This window comes from Choloepus didactylus, chromosome 10 (assembly GCF_015220235.1).
Source record: "Choloepus didactylus isolate mChoDid1 chromosome 10, mChoDid1.pri, whole genome shotgun sequence".
NCBI lineage: Eukaryota > Metazoa > Chordata > Mammalia > Pilosa > Megalonychidae > Choloepus > Choloepus didactylus.
Window position 1 is genome coordinate 15,263,100 of NC_051316.1, and position 14,189 is coordinate 15,277,288.

At 40.8% G+C, this 14,189-nt stretch overlaps 1 protein-coding gene across 4 annotated transcripts in view; it reads left to right on the plus strand.

Annotated features, from left to right (window-relative positions):
• The first annotated feature begins 451 nt into the window (after positions 1-451).
• Positions 452-14,189, plus strand: part of LOC119504964 (zinc finger protein 169-like) — a 60,922-nt gene continuing 47,184 nt past the window's right edge. For 2 of the 4 annotated variants that reach the window (XM_037797610.1, XM_037797611.1), the window contains exon 1: positions 10,729-11,024. The gene's annotated coding sequence lies outside the window, so the exon portion shown is untranslated. Of the gene's footprint in view, positions 625-9,664; positions 9,805-10,728; positions 11,025-14,189 lie in introns of those variants that run through there. The other 2 variants (XM_037797608.1, XM_037797607.1) reach the window with 2 other exon arrangements.

Consider the following 14,189-nt stretch of genomic DNA (forward strand, 5'->3'; position numbering starts at 1 on the left):
GTTTACATTTTTCTCATTAATTCTCAGAAGCATTTGATTGTTTGGGTGCGGGATCCTACCCCAGACCCCAGGCGGGGCCAGGCTGGGGGTGGATTCAGGAACGGTGACCTAAGGGGTCAGGGGTCTGGCCGCGGTGAGATCAGAAGCCAAGCTAACGGGGCGGGGGGTCAGGGGGCGGGATCAGGAAAGGTCAGGGGGCGTGGTCAGCGGCTTGACCAGATGCAGAGATCAGACGCCGTCATGGTGGGGGTCAGGGGCGGGGTCAGGGTTCGCGTTTGGGCGGAGTCAGGGGCGGGGCCAGAGGCTGAACTCTAGCTCGGTTAGGGACCCGGTCAGAGGCAGAGCTGGCGCGGGGTCAAGGGCAGGGCTAGAGGGTGAGCTCGGGCGCTGTTAACGGGGGAGGGGGGAGGGAGGGAGGAGAGGGGAGGAGGGGGCGGGGCCAGGGCCCAGCCAGACGCTCCCCTCGCTGGGTGTCCCCGGTCGCCCGAGGCGGGTCCTGCCTTGGGCGCCGGCGCAGATCGCAGCAGGGAGAGGCCGCTACCGCTGCTCCGGGAGGGGCGGCGGGTCTGCGGACCAGACCCTCGTGTCCAGGAGTCCCTTCCTCCTGCCACGGCCGGGCTCCAGGTGAGGGGGTAAAGGGCGGGCGGGTGGGGTGCCGCCGACCCCGGAGGTGGAGGCTTCCGGAGTGGATCCCAGAGCCTGGGTTCAGGGTGGGGGTGGGGGGGACGACCTGGTCGTTTCACATACATGTGGTTTTTTGTCCCCCTGAATGCTGGGGACTTGTCTGTGCGATAACTGGGTGTGGATCCAGGTCATGTTAGGGAATGTGCCTGTATGTATTCGTTTGGGTATAGAATTCCTGTGTTGTGAGTATTTGGGAAATGTATGGGTGGGGGCCCATTCGCGTGCTTTCAGAGCACATTGAATGGCAATGTATGTTTCTTTTAGTGATTTTCAGGAGTGTGTACATATTTTGGTATTTAAGTGCAGCTGCATTACTTTTATTGAGTTGGTGGGGTGTTGTATATGTTCAGATTTAAGGATTCTGTGGCATGGGGTTTTATGATTCTATATAGTTTTACTTAGATAATGTGGGGCTGGATATGTATTGGTGGATATATTTGCATATTTTTAGTGTCATGTGTAATTGAGTATGTTTGAGACCCGTGGAAGTTGTGTTGAAATTGAAGTTATGTGTGTATTCAGGGTGCATGGGAGTTTGTATGTATATTTTCTTGGACTGTGTATTTGGATTTTGTAGTAGGAAGTCATTAGTATGCATTCTGGGATATGAGTATTTGTGTATCTGATGAAAGTTTGGGTTGTGTGTTTATACAGGGATGTGGGATAATTGTGTTTATATTAATGGAAGTATTTGATATGATTATGTAGTCTTTTGAGTTGTGGATGTTTGTCAGTGAATGATTTGGGACTTGGAAGAGATTTCCTGTGTACTCATCTATAGTAGACTGGAGATGTTTCTTTGTGTCTGTGTAGTGTATAGTAGTTTGTGTGAGTACTCTGTAGTTGGGCGATTGTGTGCAGGTTCACCATGGTGTGGTGCATGAGATAACTCTTTACTTGAAAGTGTTAGAGAGACTGTGTTTGTGTAGGGGTTCTTTGTGTGTATGTAACAGTAATGTGTTGGCTGTACATGCTTGTAAATGGGCATAATGTGTGTGTGTTGTGTATGGTTATAGGTGTGCCAGTAAATATTTAGTGTGTGTAGAGTTTTCCCTATAAAATTTAGTTAGTAAGAAGTGGTTTGTGTATGTGTAAGTTGTATGTGTCTGTGTTCCAGATGTATAACGGGTGTATGTTCTTATGATTTGTAGTATGGTTTTGCTAATGTATTTTGGGCAAAAGTAAAAGTTCATACTCAGACTGCAAGTGGATTACTTGCATATGTTCATGTAAAAGGGGATCAGGTTCACTGTAACTTAATTTTTCTAACTTGGGATAGTGAGTGGTGCATATCTCTTCCCAGCTCTGCATTTAGCCATGTCAGGTTGCTAGCTTGAAATTGGCTCTGGTGGGATTATATATACCACATATATTGTGAAATGCCACAAACCAAGGGTTGTCCTCCTCTGCCTGGAGAGTGGGTTATTATTCATTTAGCAGCAAAACGTGTGTGTGTGTGTGTGTTCTAGGTGTACATATACGTGAATCACATATATTCAGGTATCACTGAACTAGGTGTACTGAAGACTGGATTTTGTGTGGGCATTGGGAATTGTGGACCTGTGTGTGTTCCTTAATCCTGGGTTATTTTGAATTATTGTTTTCACTTAGTCTAATTGTTCCATTCTTTTTGGCCAATAAGTACCATTAAATATTGGTGAATTTTTGCTGCTCTTCATGCAGATGAGTTCCTGGTTGTCTGTACTAGGGGGGTAGAAGTTCCTCTAGCAGTCATCTGCTCCTGAACCTCAGGTTTCCATGGAGATATGTTACTGGAGAACCAGTGACACTATTGAACTATTTCATTCCTTATATTATCCACCTGCAGGAGCAATTGGTTGGCTCTGCAGCTTTGCAAATCAGGACCATTGGCGAATGATATCCTTTCCCACCAGTCATTCCCCCATAGAGCCAATAGCTTCCCAGATGACTCTCAGAAGATATTACCTGGAAAAGCACTTTACCCATCAGACCTCCTGTCCAGGAGGCCCCTCAACTTTAAGATTGCTACCTACCATGTGGAAAGCCAACCTGTGAAGTTTCTTATGTGCATGGCCTAATATTATCCATCAACCCAATATACCCATGATGCCTTGTTGGCTAGTGAAAGGTGATGGTAGTTGCTACAGGAAGGTGAAACTCACCGGGATTTATTGCAATTGATGATCTTCTTTCTCTTGCTCCTTCCTGGAAGCTGTACAGTGTTCCACTATACTCCAGAGTTTCAAAGTTGTTGATTCAGATAGTTCCTGCCTGTTCAACACCCACAGGAATTGATTAGATTTTAGAACATGTTTTTCTGGGGTATATACAGTTTCAAACCACCACAAATTTGCTCCTCTTTTTCTAGTTGAGATGGAAACTTAGATTTTTGCTCTGAGATCTTTCATTTTTCTAATGTAAGCATTCAGGGTTATAAATTTCCCTGTCAGTATTGCTCTAGCTGCACCCCACATATTTTGTTATGCTTTATTTCTACTTTAATAAAGTTCTGTGTCTTTTTTTAATATATACTTTGAGACTTATTCTTTAGCTCATGGACTATTTAAATGTGTGCTGTTTCATTTTCAAGTCTTTGAAGATTTCCTTTTATCTTGCTGTTATTGATTTGTAGTTTCATTCCATTATGGTCAGAGAACATATTCTTCATGATTTCAATTTTGAAAAACTGATTGAGGTTTGCATGGTAGTTTGGAGGCTTTATGTACCCCAGAAAGGATCATGTTCTTTTAATCCATTACTGTGGGTGTGGACTTATTATAGATGGGACTTTATGATTAAGTTATTTTGGTTGAGGCCTGTTCAGGGTGGGTCTTAAACCTCTTACTGGAGTTCTTTTTTAAGAGGATAAAAATGGAAAAAGCTGAGAGAAGTTTAAAGCAAAGCACAGGATAAGATAAGAGAGGACCCACAAAAAACAGAGGAAGCCACTGAAGTCAGAAGCTGAAAGCAACAAAACCCGGGAGAGAAGGACCAGCAGACACTGGCCATATGCTTTCCCATGTGACAGTGATGTCCTGGATGCCAGCAGCCTGTCCTCAGAATCCTGTTGATGCCTTGAATTGTACATTTTCATGGCCTAAGAACTGTAAATTTTAAGTTAATAAATCCCCATTGTAAAAGCAAACCCATTTCTGGTATATTGCATTCCAGCAGCTTTAGCAAACTGGAACACCCAGTATAGAGTGTATATGGTGAATATTCCATGGGTCCTTGAATAGAATATATATTTAGCTGTTGGTGGATGTGTGTTTTCTACATGTCAGTTAGGTTCTGATTCTGATTTTCTGTGTAGTAGTTCTGTCATATGCTGAGAGTTTGGTGTTGCAGTCCCCAACTATAACAGTGGGCTTGTCTATTTTTCCTTTCAGCTTTATTGGATTTTGTTTCATGTATGCTGAGGTTCTGTTGTTTGATGCATACACGTTTAGGATTTTATGTCTTTCTGTGGTTGATCTTTTAATCGTTATGTAATGTTTATCTATCTCTGTAATTCTTATTTCTCTGAAGTTTACTTTATCTGATATCAATATAGCTACTTCTGCTTTTTTGATTAATGTTTTCATGTTATATCTTTTTTTTGCTCTTTTTTAAAAATTCAGTTTTATTGAGATATATTCACATATCATACAATCATCCATGGTATACAATCAACTGTTCATAGTATCATCATATAGTGGTGCATTCATCACCCCAGTATATTTTTTGAACATTTTCTTTATACCAGGAAAAGTAAAAATAAGAATAAAAAATAAAAATAAAAAAGAACACCCAAATCATCCCCCCACACCTTATTTTGCATTTAGTTTTTGTCCCCATTTTTCTACTCATTCATATGGATAAAGGGATTGTGATTCACAAGGCTTTCACAATCAGACTTGCACTGCTTGTAAGCTACATTGTTATACAGTCATCTTCAAGAGTCAAGGCAACTGGGTTGCAGTTTGATAGTTTCAGTTATTTACTTCTAGCTATTCCGGTACATTAAAACCTAAAAAGGTTTATCTATATAGTGTATAAGAGTGTCCACCCAAGTGACTTCTTGACTCCATTTGGAATCTCTCAGCCATTGAAACTTTATTTTGTTTCATTTTGCATCCCCCTTTTGGTCAAGAAGATGTTCTCAATCCCACAATGTCAGGTCCAGATTCATCCTTGGGAGTCATATTCTGCATTGCCAGGGAGCTTAACATCCCTAGGAGTAAGATCCCATGTAGTGGGTAGGGCAGTGAGTTCATCTGCTGAGTTGGCTTAGCTAGAGAGAGAGGGCCACATCTGAGCAACAAAGAGGTACTCAGGGGGAGACTCTTAGGCACAGTTATAAGCAGGTTTGGTCTCTCCTTTGCAGTAATGAGCTCCTTGAGGGCAAGCCCCAAGAAAGAGGGCTTGGTATATTATGATATCTTTTTATATCCTGCTACTTTCAACCTATTTGTGTTGTTGTGTTTGAAGTGAGTTTCTAGTATATAGCATATTGTTGTATCAAATTCTTTATATACCCCACCATTCGGTGCTTTTTACTTAGTATCATTTAAGGTAATTGTTGAGATCTTAAGGTATAAGTTTGCCATTTAATTATTCATTTTCCATTTATTTCTTCTGTTTCTTGTTCCTTTGTTTCTTTGTTCTTAATTTCTTGTTTGTTACTTGAACTTTTTTTTTTTTAATTTCATCTTGCTTTATTTACAATGTTTTTAGTATATTGGTTTGTATAGTTTTCTTATGGTTACTCTAGGTATTAAAATATACATATGTATCATCACAGTCTACTGGTATTGATGTTTTATCACTTAGAGTGAAGTGTAGAAACCTTACTTCCATTTAGGTCTCTCTGTCCTCCCCATTAAAAAAAAATACAGTTTTCTTAAATATTTCCTTTGCATCAGATGTGTTTTAAATTTTTGCTTCAACCATCAAAATTACCTAATCACATGAGAAGGATAGTCTATCATTTTTACTGCATTTTAAAATCAATTTTGATATTATTTTGTTCCTTTCTGAAGTTCTAAGTCTTCTTCTGTTAACATTTCCTTCTGTTTGAAGAACTTCCTTTATCATACCTTAAGATTAGAGTTGCTAGAAGCAAATTATTTTGGTTTTCCATCATCTGAGAATGTTTTATTTCCCCTGCATTACTGAGGGATAGTTTTGCCAGATAATAGAATTTGCAGTTGACAGTTCTTTTCTTTCGTTACTTGAAAAATGTTATGTTACTTCTTTCTGGCTGGCATGGCTTCAGATGAGAAGTCTGCTGTCATTTGACTTGGTGTCCCCCTATAAGTAAAGTGTTGTTTCTCTCAGTCTGCTTTCAACATTGTTTCTTAGACTTTTGCTTCCAGAAGTTTTATTATGATGTATCATGGCCTGAATCTCTTTGAGTTCTTTCAGCATATTGAATTTGTAGGTTTATGTCTTTTGTCAAATTTGTGCAATTTTCAGCCATTATTTCTTTGAACACTTTTTTCAGTCAAACTCACTCTTGGATTTTTAATATATGAATATTGGCTCCTTTGTTGTCTCACAGGTCCCTGAGACTGCTCTTTTTTTTTTTTTTTTCTAGTCTATTTTCTCTGTGTTGCTCACATTGGGTAAATTCTATTGATCTGTCCTCTATTTCACTGACTGTGTGCTCTTTCATCTCTACTCTACCAGTGAATCCATGCACCCAGTTTTTATTTTGTTTATTGTATTTTTCAGTTTTATGACTTTCATTTGGTTCTGTTTTGTAACTTTGTTTATTTGCCTAGGTTTTCCATCATTTTTCACTTGTTTCAAAAGAATTTGTAATTGGTTATTAAAGCATTTTTATAATGGCTGCTTTAAAGTACTGCCCAGATGATTACATCATCTGATTAATTGTTGTGTTCCTGTCTGTTGATTGTGTTTTCTAATAAAACTGGTTCTTGCTTTAAGTGATTTTTCTATTGTATCCTGGATAATGTGAGTATTATATTATGAGACTTGAATCTTATTTAACTTTTTTTTTTTTTTTTTTTTTTTTAAGGAGTTGAAATGTAGCATGAGGGCTATCCAGGTACGGATGTTCAATTTACTACTGGGCCCTGTTAACACCACCCTTGCAAAAGTGGGGCATTTATTAATAGTCTTATTGCAGATGTGTGTGTGGAAGTTCAGCTTCCCCACTTTGCCCTTCTGGCACCTTCCTAGCCAAACTGGCCACTGATTGTCACCTATTTGTTGCCTCTGAGTGCAGGTGTTAGCTCAGTTTTTGGCAGCATGCTGCTTACACCAGGGAGCAGGACTTTGCTGTTGCAGGGTGGATGCAGAAGCTCAACTTCCATCAGGTCCTGCTAACACCAGGGAGGTGAAGGGGACAAGTGGAGTGCCAGTTAGCCCTACCTTCTACCACCTCATTTTGCCTCATTGATCCCAGGCTGGTGGAGCTCGTCTCCCCACTGGGCCACACTGACACCAGGGGAGGAGTGAAGGAGAGGACTGACTACCCTACCTGAAACCACCTTGTTCTACCTTATTGATCCCTAAGGGTGTGGAGGCTCAACTTCCCAGTGGGCCCTGCTGATATCAGTAAGGGGGAACTAGATTGCTCCCCAGCCCTGCTTCGCACTGCTGTTCAGTCTCATTGCTGCTGGATATGACTTGAGGCCTGGGAGAGAGTGGAGTGCTCACTAAACCCAGACTGTACAGCTTTGTTTATTATGGATGCCAGGTATAGATGTGGGTGCTAGGCCTTGCTGAATGGAGTGTTGGGGTGGGGAGGTTGGTGGTAATGAAGTGTAGTCTGACCAGCCCCACTGTGCACCTTCTCATTACATTTTGTTACTGCCAGGTGGGATGGAGCTTCAACTTGCTGTAGGACCCCACTGACACCACTCTAGGTGGGGGAATCTGAGCACCACCCGCTGCCATCTAGTGAAAGATGGAAGAACAGCTCAGCCTACATCACCACCTAGTAGGGGAGTTGGAGAGCAGCTGTCTGCTCTGTGGGGTGGGTATGACAGGGTGGAAGATTGTTCCCTGCTATCTGTGGCCCTATGAAACTGCAGAGGGGGTTGTGGATTTTCTGTTGAAATTTGGCTGGAATGGGGCAAGTATTGCCAAAAATGTTTTTGTTGTTAGGCCATCCTTCTCTTGAACCTTTGGCTAGGAAGAATAGGCTTTCTTGTGTTCCATAGGCGGTCCTCCTTTTTTCCATCTGTCAGAGTCTTCCTCTGCCTGTTTCCTGTGTTATCTGCAATTGTAGGAGGATGGACCTGGGAGGAAGGGGGTACTCTCTTGGCTATAATTCAAGAGGCATTTTTCAATGCAAATAAATCTACCTCTTACATTATGGTCTCTAATTTGTTATAATGCATACAAAGGCTTTTCACATCCCCAAGATAGTTTTCACAATCACCTGTATTTCATTCTGTTATTTCTCTATTCATAGTTGTCTTGTGAGTTAACATTATTTGTGCCCAATAACCAATAAACTAATTTAGCTAGCTTTCCAAACAGATAAATCACCTGTCATCTTCCCTGTCTGCCTTCCTCCCTCCCTTTTACTTTCCCTTCCTAGCTATCTTATCAACTTTTCTTTCTGTTCCATTCAGCTGGCTGGCATCATTGTCATACTGATTATTATAGCCTTGTATTAACATGTTAATAATAGAGAAAATTTGGCTTTATTATTTTTCACCTTTTCTTGGTAAATGTCAAAAGTATAGCCATCCAGATAAATATGAACTATTTTGTGGAGTTGAAAAATATGCAAATGCTAATTTAATTTGAATTGCATTAACTTGTAAAAAATCTATTTTATATATAAGAAAACAAAGACATTTCAAGAAAAATGAAATTCATTGTACAATGTACAATATAGTCAAAGATCTTGAAATAGATGGTGTCTTACTCATGATTTCCCACCTTTTATCAACAAACATTATTCCTCTTTTTTAAAAGAGGTGAAAAAATTACCCATTATATTAGACATACTGAAACTAAACATCATTAAACACCATTAAATGATAACTAGCTCCACATTTCTCTAAACTCTTTACATTTATTAATTAGCACTTCTGAGTAAAAATAATTATGGTTTTTGTTAAATTGATAAGTAGCTTCATATTTATAATAGTAACTAAAATAGATTTCAATCTGGGGAACAGATAATGCCATTTGGTTTTAAACAGAATTGTATTTTAACCATCAGAGCTAAAGACATAACAAGAAAATGACCATATCACCTGAAGGTTGTCTCAACTCTGTTTTACCATCTAATCATGACACCATTAAATTAATTCCAGCAGAAAATCTTCAGAATTCATGGGTCAACCTGCTAAGCACATCAGGGAATGTGCTAATACATTGGATAGTTGGAAAAACAAAGACAGTAGGACATCTTATTTGAACTTTTGAGATAATAAAACAAAATAGAAGTGGGAACCACTTTTTTTTTCTCATTAATACCTTATATTGGTGGCATACTGTTAAGATTTAAAGAGTAAAATAAGCAAGAGAGCTCAAGAATTCACTTGAAATAAGAACGGCTGTACTGTAACTTTTACAGGCATGAAGTTCCTTCAATTTCAAACAAGCCTGGTCCACCCTCCTTATTCATCAGGACTCCTTCAAATAAACAAATAACAAGTGGCTGCTACCTATGACGTACGGCTTAGGATAAACTTGTTTATACTTGACTGAACAGTCACATAATAACCATAGAGATGGTGATTGTGCATCACTAATCAGTGAAATTTCTTGCCTTCTTTCATGATTTCTTCAATCCATTTTTTAGTGGATAATTGTTTTTCTAAATAATCTAAATCAGGCAGCTCATCGCCTGTTAAAAGCTGGAGCGCCCATCAGCAGTTGACAATGTGATCGGCTCCTATCTTTCCCTCCCTTCTGTTGCACCGTCCAAACAAAGTGTGTGCGATTCAGAAAGAGAGGTGAAGTTTTCGAGTGCTCTTATTTCACAGAACTGTGGGGGTTCCAACCAAATTTCTTTTTAAATTTTCAGTTGCCTGTGGTGGAGATGACCACTGGCAGGCACCACGTCGGTGAAGCCCGGGCAAATGGACGGTGCCTCGAGCAGGCAGCACAGGGAGAAGGCCGTGTGGAAGCGGCGCCACCGGGTCGCACGAAGGGCGAGGAGTCCAGGTGCGCGCCCAGGTGCGAGACGTGGCGAGGGCCCCCGTGACCGTGGCCGCGCGGGTCGGCCGGACCCCGAAGCTGCTCTAGCGCGCGGCCGGGCTCCAGCTGGGACCCGGGGACCAGAGGGGTCGCTGCGGTGCCGCTTGTATTGCATTGAAATTATAGCTCATTTTGTGGGAGATCTTGAATTTAGGCTTCTTGAAAATTTTATTATATAAAAATCTGTATAATTCTGCATACAAAATTCATGTGAAAGTGAAAGTTACTTTTAAGCTTTCTGAAAGATATTTGACATACTTATTCCCAGAATTTAACATAAAAATTAAGTTGGCCAATGAGTACATCTGAACATGGTCTACCAGCAGTTAATGGTAATAAACCAATCAGCATAAGGTGTGTCAGTCTTAAACAAGAAAACTACTTTACTCAATATTGGTTATTATTTTAAAAAATCAATGCTGGTTTGGTAAGGGAAAATGCTATGATAAGGTCCTCTTTGAGTCCTGGAGAGACCAAATATGGCTTCTTACGTTTCCTAGAACTTTTTAAAAGTAATTGCCTGTCCCTTTGCCCATTTTCTTATTGGATTGATTAGTGCATTTATTTAGAAGAATTTTTATATGCTAGGCATATCACTACTTTATGTTATATTTGGTTGCAATTGTTACTGTTTTAATGTTGATCATTGTGTATATATATATGTATGTGTATATGTATTAATATATTTTGCCAGGTATTGTAACGTTAGTATTGTTTTAAAAGTGTTAGCATAGACCAAAAAAAGGTACTATATTTAAAGTGGAGGAAAATCCATCATTATTTGCAAATAAAGTAATCACAGTTGAAAAATTGAAGACAATTATCTAAAATTTATTGGAAATACTAAGTTCAGTAATCTGGAGAGAGACAAAATAAATATTCCGATAATTAGTTTAGTTTTCCTTGTTTGATTCATCACAGTGTCTACAAGAATGTAACTTAACTAACGAGTGTAGAGCTCATAGTGGCTTCGACTGGCAGCCAATGGGAGTCACAGGCCGCAAGAGCCAACTCGCCTCCCCAGGTTTGTTCCTCATTTCCACCCGTCTCTAGCGGAGCCGTCTGGGTACTGTAGTCCCGTCCCTTCCCTTTTCGGCTCCTCACGACTCCCGCGGAGGCGTCTGGGTACTGTAGTCCTGCTCCTCGGGCATTGTTTGGTGCATGGAGGCCGCCCGTCCTCAATTCTGGTGAGTGAACCCCCCCCCCGATGGTCCCCGTTCCAGTGCGCCCTGCCCCGAGCGGGAAGGAGGGTTGGGAAAAGCCGTTGGCGGGCACACAGAGAGATCGCAGCTGGCGTGGGTGTTGATGGCGGCGCGGCTCTGGCAGTGTGTTTCTTGAGGTTTTGTTTCCAGGAAGTGGGGACGGGGTCGTGGAGTCGGATTGGAGGTGTGTCTCAGTGGCGAGTCTTAGGCTGGTGATTAGCAGAGCATATGGAGGCGAGGCTGGGAAAGTTCCTGGAACAGAGAATAATTTGTTGTTGTTGTTGAGATTAGAGCAACAACTAGTAATTTTCACAAGGTCTTTTTATGCTTAGATTATCAGAGCATATGCAGGCGAGGCTGGGAAAGTTCCTGGAACAGAGAATAATTTGTTGTTGTTGTTGAGATTGGAGCAACATCTAGTAGTTTTCACAAGGTCTTTTTATGCTTAGAATAGCTCAAGGCTGTTTGAGTGAAGTGATCGTAATAAACAAGTTTTTTTTTTTTTTTTGTTTTGTTTTGTTTTGGCTGTTGAAGATTATACTAAGCATTTTCTAGCTAAAGAATTATATTAAGCATTTTCTATTTATCCAGCCATCAAATCTCCCCTTTTTATGAGACCTTCTCTTATTCTTAAGAAACTGTATCTTGTGAGCAACTCTTATAAAAGGGAAAGTGGATGAAGGTCTACCTTGTGTAACTGCTTCCTGCTGAGTAAGGGTGAAGAGGTTCTTGTGTTAATCTGGAAGATACTCTGTACAGAAACCCACAGATACAATACAGGCAATAACATGACAAACATGGCAAGCAGAAAGGAAGTCATGCTAATAAGGGCTATTCTCCATTTCATAGGTAAGTTCATTAATCATTCAGAAAATGAGTCCAGTCTACTATAATCTTTAACATGATCAGTATCATCCTGCATATGGTTTAATATTGAAGAGATTATCATGTTCATATATAGGTATAGGACTTAATGCCAATGAGAGCACAGGTCCCTCCTTGAGCTGCTGTCAGTTCTAAAGCCATTCTATTTTGAAGAACAACTTTTCTCATTTGAGCAACTTCTTTATTTAACAGATTTTGAGCCCTTGCTTGGTGTTTTGCATAAACTGAGCTGTGACCTTAGCAAGGGCAATAGCTTGTTAAAGGGCGTCTAATGCACCCCCTCCAGGGAGGAAGATAGCTAAAGACGGTTCCCACCACATTAAGGCTCTCTCGGTCCAGCCTGAGTATAAGGCTTTCTTATGCAGACTTAAACAGGCCTCTAAGGACTTTACATTCCTTGGTGTTTCAGGTAGACTTTGAAGTATTTGCCCAGGAAAAAAGGGGTATCTGGTAGTGCATCTCCCTATCCATTTGTGTGGCAAATACAGGCAGAAGTCAGAGCCACAGAACCACCGGGCTCCAGCTGGGGGCAATTAGCTGGTAATTCTTTTCCTACAGAGGCTAGCTCTGGGATTAGATTCCATGGCTTTAATGGTTTCACGCCTGGCCATTCATCTTTCGGAGGAGAGATGATTTTATCACACTTAGAATAGGGTTTATCACCTGCAAAGCTAGGTTGGGCAGAGATGTTTTGTTGTTGTACACAGAGGGGGATGGTACCATGTAGTACTCCATTTTCTGCTGTTAGCTACCCTTTCTCATCCCAAGCTAAGGTACACGAGGGGTGATGAGAAATAGTCTTCTAACTTAGACTGGATGTACTTTTCCTAGGCCGCTGTGAAGTTAAACTGAGGACTTTCCCAGGGGCTTATGTTAGGGCCAAGGCTGGGTGTTGGAAGGTCCCCCCATGTATGGAAAAGCAGGAGAGTAGGATAAATTAGGATTAACCGATCTAATTTTGTGTTAAGAAAGGTAAGATGGCCCAGTGCAAACTTGTGCTTCCAGCAGTAGGTAAATAAGTACAAACTTAGCAATCATTCCTCTGGTGGGTATCTGCTACTATTGCGGTCCATTTTAGGAAGATATTACCTTGCACAAAATAGAATAGGAGAAAAAGGCAAAAGGTGTTCAACTTAATCCTAATCATTATACTGTTTTAGTAAATTTATGGAAGAGTAAATTTAAATCAGCAGTGGGGGTACATGAGTAGGAGGTGTCTTATGCTTCTTTCTCCTTCGGGGCTGGCTTAACTCGTGAATGGTGAATCCAAGGCTTAATAAGTTTTAGAGAAGAGTGAGTGATTAGCAGCAGAATGTAAGGTCCCTCCCAGAATGTAAGGTAAGTTGATCAGAGTGTTTATTCCATGTTTTCAATAACTCTCTGTCTCCTGACTTGTAAAGTTGTAAGGCTGTATCTGTAGGGAAAGAAAGTCGATTATCAGCAAACTCAAATCATCTTTACAGTACTGCCTAGTGATATGACTGTATCCCTTTGCAGTTTATCATACATGGTTTGCATAGACATATTCTCAACTGCATTTTTGAGGAAGGGCCTCCCATAGACCATTTCAAAAGGACTCATATCTAGTCTGCTTCTAGGGGCAACCCGGATTCTGATGAGGGCAAATAGGCAATACCTTGTCCCAGGTGAGGTTAGTTTCATGATGTATTTTAGCAAGTCTTTTACAGAGTATGAGTCATTTTTTCAGTTTTTCCAGTTGATTGAGGTCTCCAGGATACATGTAATTTCCACTTTATCCCAAGTGCTTGTGAAACTTCTTGAGTTATTTTTGAAACAAAGGCACTGAACAGTGAGTGAATGGCACCCCAAATCTAGGTATTCTTTTAACAATACTTTTGTGACTTCAGTTGCTCTTTCAGTGTTGGTGGGGAAGACTACCCACCCTGAGAATGTGTCAGCTAGCACTAGGAGATAGCAGAAATTTCTAGCTGCTTGGAGCATCACCTTAAAGTCTGTTTGCCAGTCTTCTCTGGGTGAGAATTGCCAATCTTCTCTAGGTGAGAACCCATGAGCCTGCACTCCTACTGTCAAAGGAGGTCTGCTAGTTTGGGGGTTATTTTTATGACAGGACACATTTGCTCATCACTTTATGGATTGTTGCTTGGATTTTTGGTCCTGCAATGTGCCTTCTGGCCCAGGTTGCAAAAGTTTCTTTTCCATAGTGAGTCTCCTGGTGCAAATATGACAGCACAGGTTCTACTATTTTTTCCTGGTAGCAAAACTTGGCCTAACTTCGATTGCAAC